At 37.9% G+C, this 9968-nt stretch overlaps 1 long non-coding RNA gene across 1 annotated transcript; it reads left to right on the forward strand.

The window, feature by feature from the left end:
* The first annotated feature begins 6936 nt into the window (after nt 1–6936).
* On the forward strand, nt 6937–8783 carry LOC121744285. Its single transcript, XR_006038539.1, has 3 exons — nt 6937–7230; nt 7312–7488; nt 7856–8783. It is a non-coding gene; the product is annotated as an uncharacterized LOC121744285 (long non-coding RNA).
* The last annotated feature ends 1185 nt before the right edge of the window (nt 8784–9968 follow it).

Raw genomic sequence — 9968 nt, forward strand, 5'->3', positions numbered from 1 at the left:
GAATATATCTTTGCATTGGTCAATGACTTAATGGTCAAGTAATATAGAGAATTTGAGTGTTCTCTCGAAATTCTAATCGAGTAATGAATCTCATTCTTAGCTCAACTACCATTTCCATTTATCTTATGATATACCCAACACAAGTCCGTGTCTCAATCCTCCTTTGGGAGGCAAAGCATTGGACAAGATCAAAGCATACCACTCAACAAACAAAATGTGTAATGACCTCAAATCCAAGGACTATTACATACTTCATGTACTAATAAACTGTAGACATTTAACAAAACAGTTTAATAGTAGGGTATACCAATACTCTCCAAAGTATACCATGTGTCCATCACGAGTATCTAATATCTCATAGTTGTGAGAACAACTACATTCTCGAAGAATGTGATGCAAACCCCATGCTAACCTATAACATACCATCAATATCCCATTCTTGATGATCATTGGTTAGGGCTATTTTAGAATTATACTATATCATTAATGTCTCACACCATTAACGACAGTCATAATTCAAGGGAACAAATATTTAGAATAAATACAAAAATTTTAAACAATTATTCTAATAAGTGCACAAAACCCATAGAAAATTAAAATTTTCATATAATGTGATCAAGTAATATTGTCTCAACACAAAATGTTTCTAAGAATATAAAACTGTAACTCCCACTGACTTAAAGCCATCTACCAACATTCTTAACACCTAAGCTCTCAAAGTGCTTGTTATGTTTTGTTATACATAACGGTTTGGTGAAAGGATCAGCCAAATTATCATCAGTGGGTACTCTTTCTAATTTTATGTCGCCTCTTTCAACTATTTCTCTGATCAGATGATATCTTCTGGGAACATGCTTGTTCCTGTTCGTAGCTCTGGGTTCTTTTGCTTGCACAACAGCACCAGTGTTGTCACAATACAAAGGTATTGCACTATTGTCACTCGAAATGACACCAAGTTCTTTAACGAACTCTAACAAAGCAACAACTTCTTTGGCAGCTTCAGATGCAGCAATATACTCGGCTTCGGTGGTAGAATCAGTAGTTGTACCTTGTTTGGAACTATTCCAACTTACTGCTCCACCATTGAGGATAAAAACATATCCAGACTGAGACTTATAGTCGTCATGGTCTGTTTAGAAACTAGCATCAGTGTACCCAGTAACTGATAACTCTGGTTGTCTACCATAGACTAAGAAATATTCTTTAGTTCTTCTAAGGTACTTAAGAATATTCTTAACAGTTTTCCATTGTTCCTCACCGGGATTTTGCTGTAATCTGCCTGTCATGCTAAGCGCATAGGCCACATCTGGCCTAGTAGAAATCATGGCATACATAATAGATCCTATAGCCGAAGCATACGTGATCCTTTTCATGTTGTCTCTTTCTTTGTCATTAGAAGGACAATCCTTCTTTGACAATACAATGCCATGTCTCATAGGAAGAAAACCTTTCTTAGAATTCTCCATTGAGAAGCGCCTTAGCAACTTGTCTATGTGAGTGGATTGTGATAATCCTAACATCCTATTTGGTCTATCTCGATAGATCTTAATTCCTAGGATATAGGAAGCATCACCTAGATCCTTCATCATAAAAGAACTAGACAACCACTCTTTCACGAATTGCATCATGGAACGATTGCTTCCCATAATCAAGATGTCATCACCATATATGATGAGGAAGACAACGTTTCCATTCTCGCGTTTACTATAAACACATGGGTCCTCTTTGCTTCTGACAAAACCAAACGATTTGATTGTTCTGTCAAAACAAATATTTCAACTCCTCGAAGCTTGCTTAAGTCCATAGATGGACTTCTTTAGCTTGCACACTGCATTCGGCCTTTCTTTCGATACAAAACCTTCCGGCTATGTCATATAGACATCGCCTTCTAATTCTCCATTGAGAAATGCGGTTTTGAAATCCATTTGCCAAATATCAAAGTTGTAGTATGCAACTATTGCAAGTAATATCCTAATGGACTTGATCTTAGCAACTGGCGAAAAGGTTTCATCATAGTCAATGCCTTCGCGCTGACTATAACCTTTTGCCACTAACCTAACCTTGTAGGTTTGTACTTTGCCATCTGCATCTCTCTTCTTTTTGAAGATCCATATGCAACCTATGGGGTAAACCCCATCTGGCAAGTTAACTAGTTCCCAGACTAAGTTGAAGTACATCGAGTCCATTTCAGATATCAAGGCTTCAAGCCACTTCTCTCGATCGGTTTCTAACACCACCTCGGTATAGGTCTTAGGCTCTTCATCATCTAAATCAACTTCATCATCTTGGTTCTCAACCATTAGATTCAATCTCTCAGGTGCACGACGAATCCTTCTAGGCCTATTGAGTTGGTTTTGCTCTGGTTTAGGCTGTTCATTCTGTATATGAGAAGGTTCAGGAATATCACTATGATCTTCTTGAGGTAGAGGTGATGCAACTATTGTATCATCTTGTCTTTGATGCATCTCATTGTCTTGAGGTGGTCCTTCGAGAGTCTCTCTAAGGTCCTCTCTAAGAGTAATTTCCCCTCCCAATAGATCATCAAAAACTCCCACTGAGTTATTATCCAATCCAGTGGATAATACCTCATCTTCATTGTTAACTTGTGGTTCTTGAATTTCTTCAAGATCTACTGTATTTTGACCTTGTTCCTTGCAGATATAACTGTCTTCAAGGAACGTCACATTCCTTGATGTTATCACCTTGTGATTTTCAGGACAGTAGAAATTGCACCCTTTAGTTTCTTTAGGATATCCCACAAAATAACATTTCTCACTTTTAGTTTCGAATTTATCAGTCATAATTTTCTTAATAAAAGCTGGACAATCCCAGGTCCGGATATGGTTAAGACTTGCTTTCTTGCCACACCATAACTCATATGGTGTTTTTTCGACTGATTTAGAAGGAACCCTATTTAGAATGTAAATAGCCGTTAGTAAAGCATGACCACAGAGAAATAAAGGGAGACTAGCTAAACTTATCATGGATCGAACCATATCTAATAATGTTCGGTTTCTCCTTTCAAATACTCCATTCATTTGTGGTGTACCAGGAGGTGTCCAGTCTAACTGAATTCCATGCGATTTCAGTAATCAAGAAATTCTCGGCTCAAGTATTCCCCTCCTCAATCTGATCGAAGAGTTTTGATACTTTTCCCAAGTTGTTTCTCAACTTCACACTTAACTCTTTAAATTTCTCAAAGGCCTCAGATTTGTGTTTGATAAGATACACATATACATACCTTGTCAAACCATCAGTTAAAGTAATGAACTACGAATAACCACCTTTTGCTTTAGTTGGAAACGGTCCGCACACATCTGTGTGGATCAACTCTAGCACATCATTAGCACGCACCCCTTTCCCAGAAAGTGGCTTATTAGTCATCTTTCCTTTGAGACAGAATTCACAAGCACCATATGATTCAAAATCAAATGAATTTAGATAGTCTAACTTTCGCAATCTCGCTATCCTTTTCTCATTGATATGACCAAGTCTACATTGCCAAAGATAAGTAACATTATCCGTATTACATAGCTTAAGTCTTTTACTTTGCACATTGAGAATATTCCGTTTGTATTCAAGCATATATAATCCATTCTCTAAAGAGACATTTCCATAAAACAATCCATTATTAGAAAACGAACATCTATTGTTCGCAAAATGGAAGGAAAAACCTTCGATGTCCAACATCGGAATGGAAATAATATTCTTTGAAATAACTGGAACAAAATAACAATTATGTAAATCTAGTCTATGTCTTGAGGGAAGATCTAATCTATAAGTTCCCACGCGTTCGGCAGCAACTTTTGCTCCATTACCAACACGTAGGTCTACTTCCCCAGGCCTCACTTTCCAGCTGTCAATTAAACCTTGGACATTATTACAAATGTGTGAACCACAAGCGGTATCCAATACCTTAGATTGTGAGTTATTCATAGACATATTTATCTCAATGACAAACATAGCTGAGCTCCCACTCATTGCACCTTGTGCCTTGAGTTTTGGGCAGTCTCTCTGCCACTCCGTGAAATTTGACCTTGTTAATTTGTTTGTTTCCATCATACACTCATAAGATAAGTTTGACATATTATCTGAACAGAAAATAAAACGAAAAGCAGATTAGAAAAGCATACAAAGATCTCATTCGCATCACTAATTAAACAAGGGTTTATTGTATTGATTAGCTCCCACTAATTTTAACATATATTATGTCCCCCAAACATAAAATACGAATTTATATCTAATATAAATTTTAGTGGTCCAAGATCCAAGTCTATATTATTGCAGCCCCTGCTATGGCTGATCACTACAATAATATCACAAGCCAATTGCAACAACTATTTTGCAATTCTTGGTTTATTAATCCAATTAATATGCATCCATAAACTATTTAGGTCGCTTTGGCGTCACTAAATAATTTAAGTAAGTCAACCCCATCACACGATGCCAACCATGTATCTATGAATGAGCCTAGGCCTTGTAAATTTAGAGTAAACACTTTGGCGTAAAACTCGTGGTCGAAAAGGCTAGGAACATCAAACAATTATGATGGACGATACGTTTGTTTCAAAACAAGACTTATATTTTATGGGGAAAAGTGTGATACTAGTTCTGTGAATATAATATCTGATATTAAATTTCAAACAATTACTGGGCGCCGCCTACCCAGACAAAGTATAATACGGACTACAAATACTGGGCACCGCCTAGCCAGACATAGTATAACACGGAGTACACATACTGGGCGCCGCCTACCCAGACAATAAAACGGTCTCTAACTACTATAGTTAAAATAAATAAGCATAAAATCAAATAGCATGCTTATCACATAAGATATCAAATAATGCTCAACAAATAAAATCAAATTTTATTCTCTAATTAAATATGGATTTAATTATATTAATTCTAAATTAATATAATTATACATATTTAATATTAATTCCAAATTAATATTGTGTTGTGAAGTATATATTATCATTTCCAGATGATAACTATGTCTCAATTTGTTAATCTAATTAACGAAATTAATCCAATCTATATTAATTCTAAATTAATAAATTTGTAAATCAAGTAATAACTCCAAATCATCATCAAGCACATATATTATTTATTATTCCAAAACAATAATATTAACAAATTCTTGCTCATTAATCCATTAATCCAATTAATAATTTATCATCTAATCTATATCAATTCCAAACTAATATAAATAGATATTTAATATTAATTCGAAAATAATATTAAAAACACATTTACTATTATTATTCAAAATAATGATAGTAAACAATTTATTGGATTAATTAATATTATTAATTCTAAATTAATAATGTGATTTACAGTGACCAAAACCACGATTCGGATCCGACCCGGATCTTCAAAACCCGCTAGGGTTCTGCGAAAAGAACAGTCGCCCCCTCCATGGGTTGCCTTCACGCCTTGGCTACTGCCCCAACCGAAGTCAGGGCTGCCGCTGTCCACAAGCCGGCGGTAAGCACGGCTGTCAGACGTGGTGCAGATTGAAGACGATGTCGCAGCTGCCAAGATCTGGAGCTGATCGCCGCTGCTGTCCAGTGGCTGTGCAACTGCTGTCCGACGAGGATAGCTCCTCCGCCGCCGCCTAAGGACGACGCAGCTGCTGTTCGTTGCCTACCGCCGGAGCTGCTGCCTGCTGGAGCACGTTGAGAAGGAGCTGTTGTGACTGGAGCGTTGCTGCTGTCCAGCCCTTCGCTCGCTGCCTTGGCTGCCCGGAAAGCAAACTGCCGTTGTTCGAAGACTACGGCTGCTGCCCGGTGAAGATGATGAGAGAATTTTGAAATCCAATTTCAGAATTTCAATACAGGAATTACTAAACCCTAACCCTACACCGGCGCACGTCACCTTCTCCAACTAGGGCTGGCGGAATGGGCTGTCAACACTTGCAAGGAGCTCAAGATGAAGCACCCCACTCCAGTGCAGTACCATTGTATCCCCAAAATCCTGGCCGGCCAGGACGTGCTTGGCCTCGCGCAGACTGGGAGCGGAAAGACGGCGGCGTTCGTCCTCCCCATTCTCCAGCGCCTCGCCGAGGATCCGTATGGGGTGTTTGCGCTGGTGGTGACTCCGACGCGGGAGTAGGCACACCAATTGTGAAAGTTTGAAATCTAATTTCTAATCTTTGAAATCTAATTTCAGTTTTTTGTCGAAACCGTTAAACCAAGTATAAAAGTTTGATTTCCGAAATCGCCACATATAATCAAATTACAAAATAAATTATGAATCAAGCCCCGGGTTCTGATACCACTGTTAGTAATTCTTGTATTCATCTAATGAGAGCAGTGAAAATTGCAGACAAGAATAACAGATCTAGATTCATATTCATATTGCAAGTTGAGCACGTAATACACAACGGAACTAAATCTTACTTGTTGTTGTGTTTTCTTCTACGATTGTGTCCTGCAAGTTGAATCCACTACTATCGAGGTCCACGTGTACTCTGATCCGATGCAGGAACAATTACTCGGTACAATCGTTCTATAAAGAAAGCTAGGAAATCTCTTGTGAACGTAGCGCCGCTTTTCTCTCTTAGAGAATTAGGTTTTCTGTATCATCTATTCTCTACAATAGAGCATATATATAATAGAATAAATGTAACATTAGACCAAGCCCAATAGAATTATTTCATATTAATCTAATCTAGCCCATTAATCTTTCATGTTGAAATGACAGAATAGAAAGTAAAGAGTCTGTTAAAACTCTTAAATCTTGTCCCACGTCGACTTGGTGATAATCCTGACTACTCTATATAAGTATGGATAACATTCCTCGCCTTTTAAGGGGTGAGTGGCTCATTTTTAATAGAGTCAATGAAATATGTTAAAGTGTATATATTTTCAGGAACGACTTACCTTGAGGCAGATTTGACAGACTTGCGTGGACGTTCGCCACTTACAAATAGCTCTTGCAGCTACGCCATGGTTGAATACAGTTCTGACTCTTATTATGATACATATCGCTTCTTGAAGAACTTAACGGACGTTGATGATGTCTTACCTGCCTACACCAAGTTGCAAAAGGTGGCGATGGATTGGCGGATTGGTGCACTGAATTGCAAACAAGCGCGATTGAATCCCACTGATTACGTGTGTCAAAATAACACTGACTGCATTGATTTTCATGATACGGTTGGAGGCTATCTCTGCAGTTGTTCCATTGGATACTGAGGCAATCCTTACCTTACCCCAGGCTGCCAAGGTTGCTCAACTATCTCATATCTGTTCTTATCATGTTTTGTATTGTTAATGTTTCAATGTTTTATGTTTCCTTTTCGAGCAGAAATTAATGAATGCGCTGATAATACGACAAATTCATGTCACGCAAATTCAATTTGCGTTAAAAGCCCTGGATCTTATAATTGCTCATGTCCGAAAGGGTATATCGGTGATGGGAGGAAAGATGGAGTAGGGTGTATCCAGCTTCCACCATCCAAGTCCAAGATGATAAGTTTAATAGGTAACATTATAATGTTCATTTGTGATAAGAATTGGTTCAATTTTCTTAAAACAAAAATTCTCAGTAAATTTCAGTTTTATCTGCATATAAAGAAATGATATTAGTAAATGATCTGATATTAATAATGTGCCTTTGTTTTGAAACTTTTGATTTCTCATAAGAAGTTTTGCATATAGGTGTGGGTTCTGGATTGGGGTTTCTGGTTTTGCTTTTAGCATGTTTTTGGTTGTTCAAAGCGTTGGAAAAAATGGTTAAAGAGAAGTTCTTCAAACGAAACGGTGGCCTTCTTTTTGCAGCAAAAGTTTTCTCTGCAAAAGAGTTGGAGGTAGCTACAAATCACTTTAATGAAAATCGTATTCTTGGGCAGGGAAACGGTCTACAAAGGAATGTTATACAATGGCAAAATTGTGGCAATAAAGAAATCAAAGTTGGTCGAGGAGAATCAAATAGAACAGTTCATTAATGAAGTGGCGATATTATCGCAGATTAATCACAGGAATGTCGTCAGATTATTGAGGTGTTGTCTGGAGACTGAGGTTCCTTTGCTTGTTTATGAATTCATGCCAAATGGGACTCTTTTTAATCTATCCACGATCCCAATAACGAATTTCCATTCTCATGGAACATGCGTTTGAAAATCGCAGCAGATATAGCCGGTGCGCTTGCTTACTTACATTATGCATCTTCCGTGCCTATCTATCACAGAGACATCAAGTCTAGTAATATCCTTTTGGACGAGAAATATGTTGTCAAAGTATCCGATTTTGGAACTTCGGGATCAATTGCAACATATCAGACTCACTTTAGTCAAAAGGACATTTGGATATTTAGATCCCGAGTATTTCCAATCGAGCCAATTCACAGAAAAGGGTGATGTTTATAGTTTTGGAGTAGTTCTTGTCGAATTGCTCACAGGACAAAGGGCGATATCATTGGATAAAACGGATAATGATAGAAGCCTAGCAACACGATTTCTTACTTGCATGGAGGAGAACTGCCTAGACACAATTTTAGATCCTCAAATTTTAGAGCAGGGTATAAAGGAAGAGATGATTCTACCTATGATGATTTCAGACACTGAATTCTCTTGGGAAACTAGCTACAAAAGTCCCGCACGATCGTCTTCAGACATACATCCCTTAATGTTCACAACTGAGTGAAATTCTATGGTATCTAGTTTTTTAAATTACAGTGTTTCCAGGGAGTTCATTTAATGGTGCAGAGGTGAGTACTCAAACTTATTAAGCTCTCAACTTCATGTATCTGTTACTGATACAGTATTTCATTGCTGTTAATCGTTTATGAGTAAATGTTGGATGCAATTTACAACTTGAATTTAATTTACATATATCTCTGATTATAAACGCTAATTGAGATACTTTTATCTCCAAATTTCATGGTTATGTTTCACATGAAATTGAATTAAGATCTGAATAGCTCACTATGTTAAAACTCTTAAATCTTGTCCCAAATCGACTTGGTGATGATCCTAGCTTGTCTATATAAGTAGGGTTGATAATCTGGTCATCGGTTAGTCGGTTAACCGATGACCGAACCGATCACCTCGGTTCTCGGTTAACCGAGAACCGCCCCATTCGGTTATCAGTTATATTCGGTTCCAAATTCTTCATGTCTTGATCGGTTCTTGGTTAGACCAAGAACCGATCGGTTTAACCGATTATTAAATTAAAGAACCGATTAAACACTAAAACCGCAAAACAGCGCAAGTGGTGGCCAAGGTGGGTATTTTTTGTGTGCAACGCCCAAGGATCAATACCTGTAAACCACATAATTTTTTTTAATTCGGTTTCGGTATTCGGTTAGCAACCGAACCGAACCGAGGCAAATTCGGTTTCGGTTCCGGTGCTTCAGTCTCGGTTAGGCTTGGGCTCGGTTAATCGTGTTTTCGGTTCGGTTCTAACCGAACCGACTGAATTACCTGCCCTATATATAATTATGAATAACTCTCCCCCTTATAAGCCTTTTAAGGGGTGAACGACCAAATTCTAATATGGTATCAGAGCAGGCCCACGTCGATGATGAATTTTATCTCTCTATCTCTTCTCTTCCCAACCCACGTGATGGAAGTCCGATGTGTCATTCCGGCCCACACGTGAGGGGGCATGTTAAACTATCTCTTCTCTTGCCAACCCACGTGATGGAAGTCCGATGTGTCATTCCGGCCCACACATGAGAGAGCGTGTTAAAACTTTTAAGGGGTGAGTGGTCAATCAATCTCTAATACACTAAATTATCTAATGAATGATAGGGCAACAATTTATCTAATGAATGATAGGGCAACAATCCTTTCTTTCTTTAATGAATTACTGAAAGTGTATTTTAGTTTCATTAGTTCTTATAATTAGTTTAGTAATCAGAACCATTCAACCAAAAAATTTTTACATTTCTAGATTCGAACAAGTATTTCCTTATTCCTACGGATCCAGTCGGGAGGAGTAGCCTAATTCTAAGACGTGGGA

This window comes from Salvia splendens, chromosome 8 (genome assembly GCF_004379255.2).
Source record: "Salvia splendens isolate huo1 chromosome 8, SspV2, whole genome shotgun sequence".
In the NCBI taxonomy this organism is placed as follows: domain Eukaryota; kingdom Viridiplantae; phylum Streptophyta; class Magnoliopsida; order Lamiales; family Lamiaceae; genus Salvia; species Salvia splendens.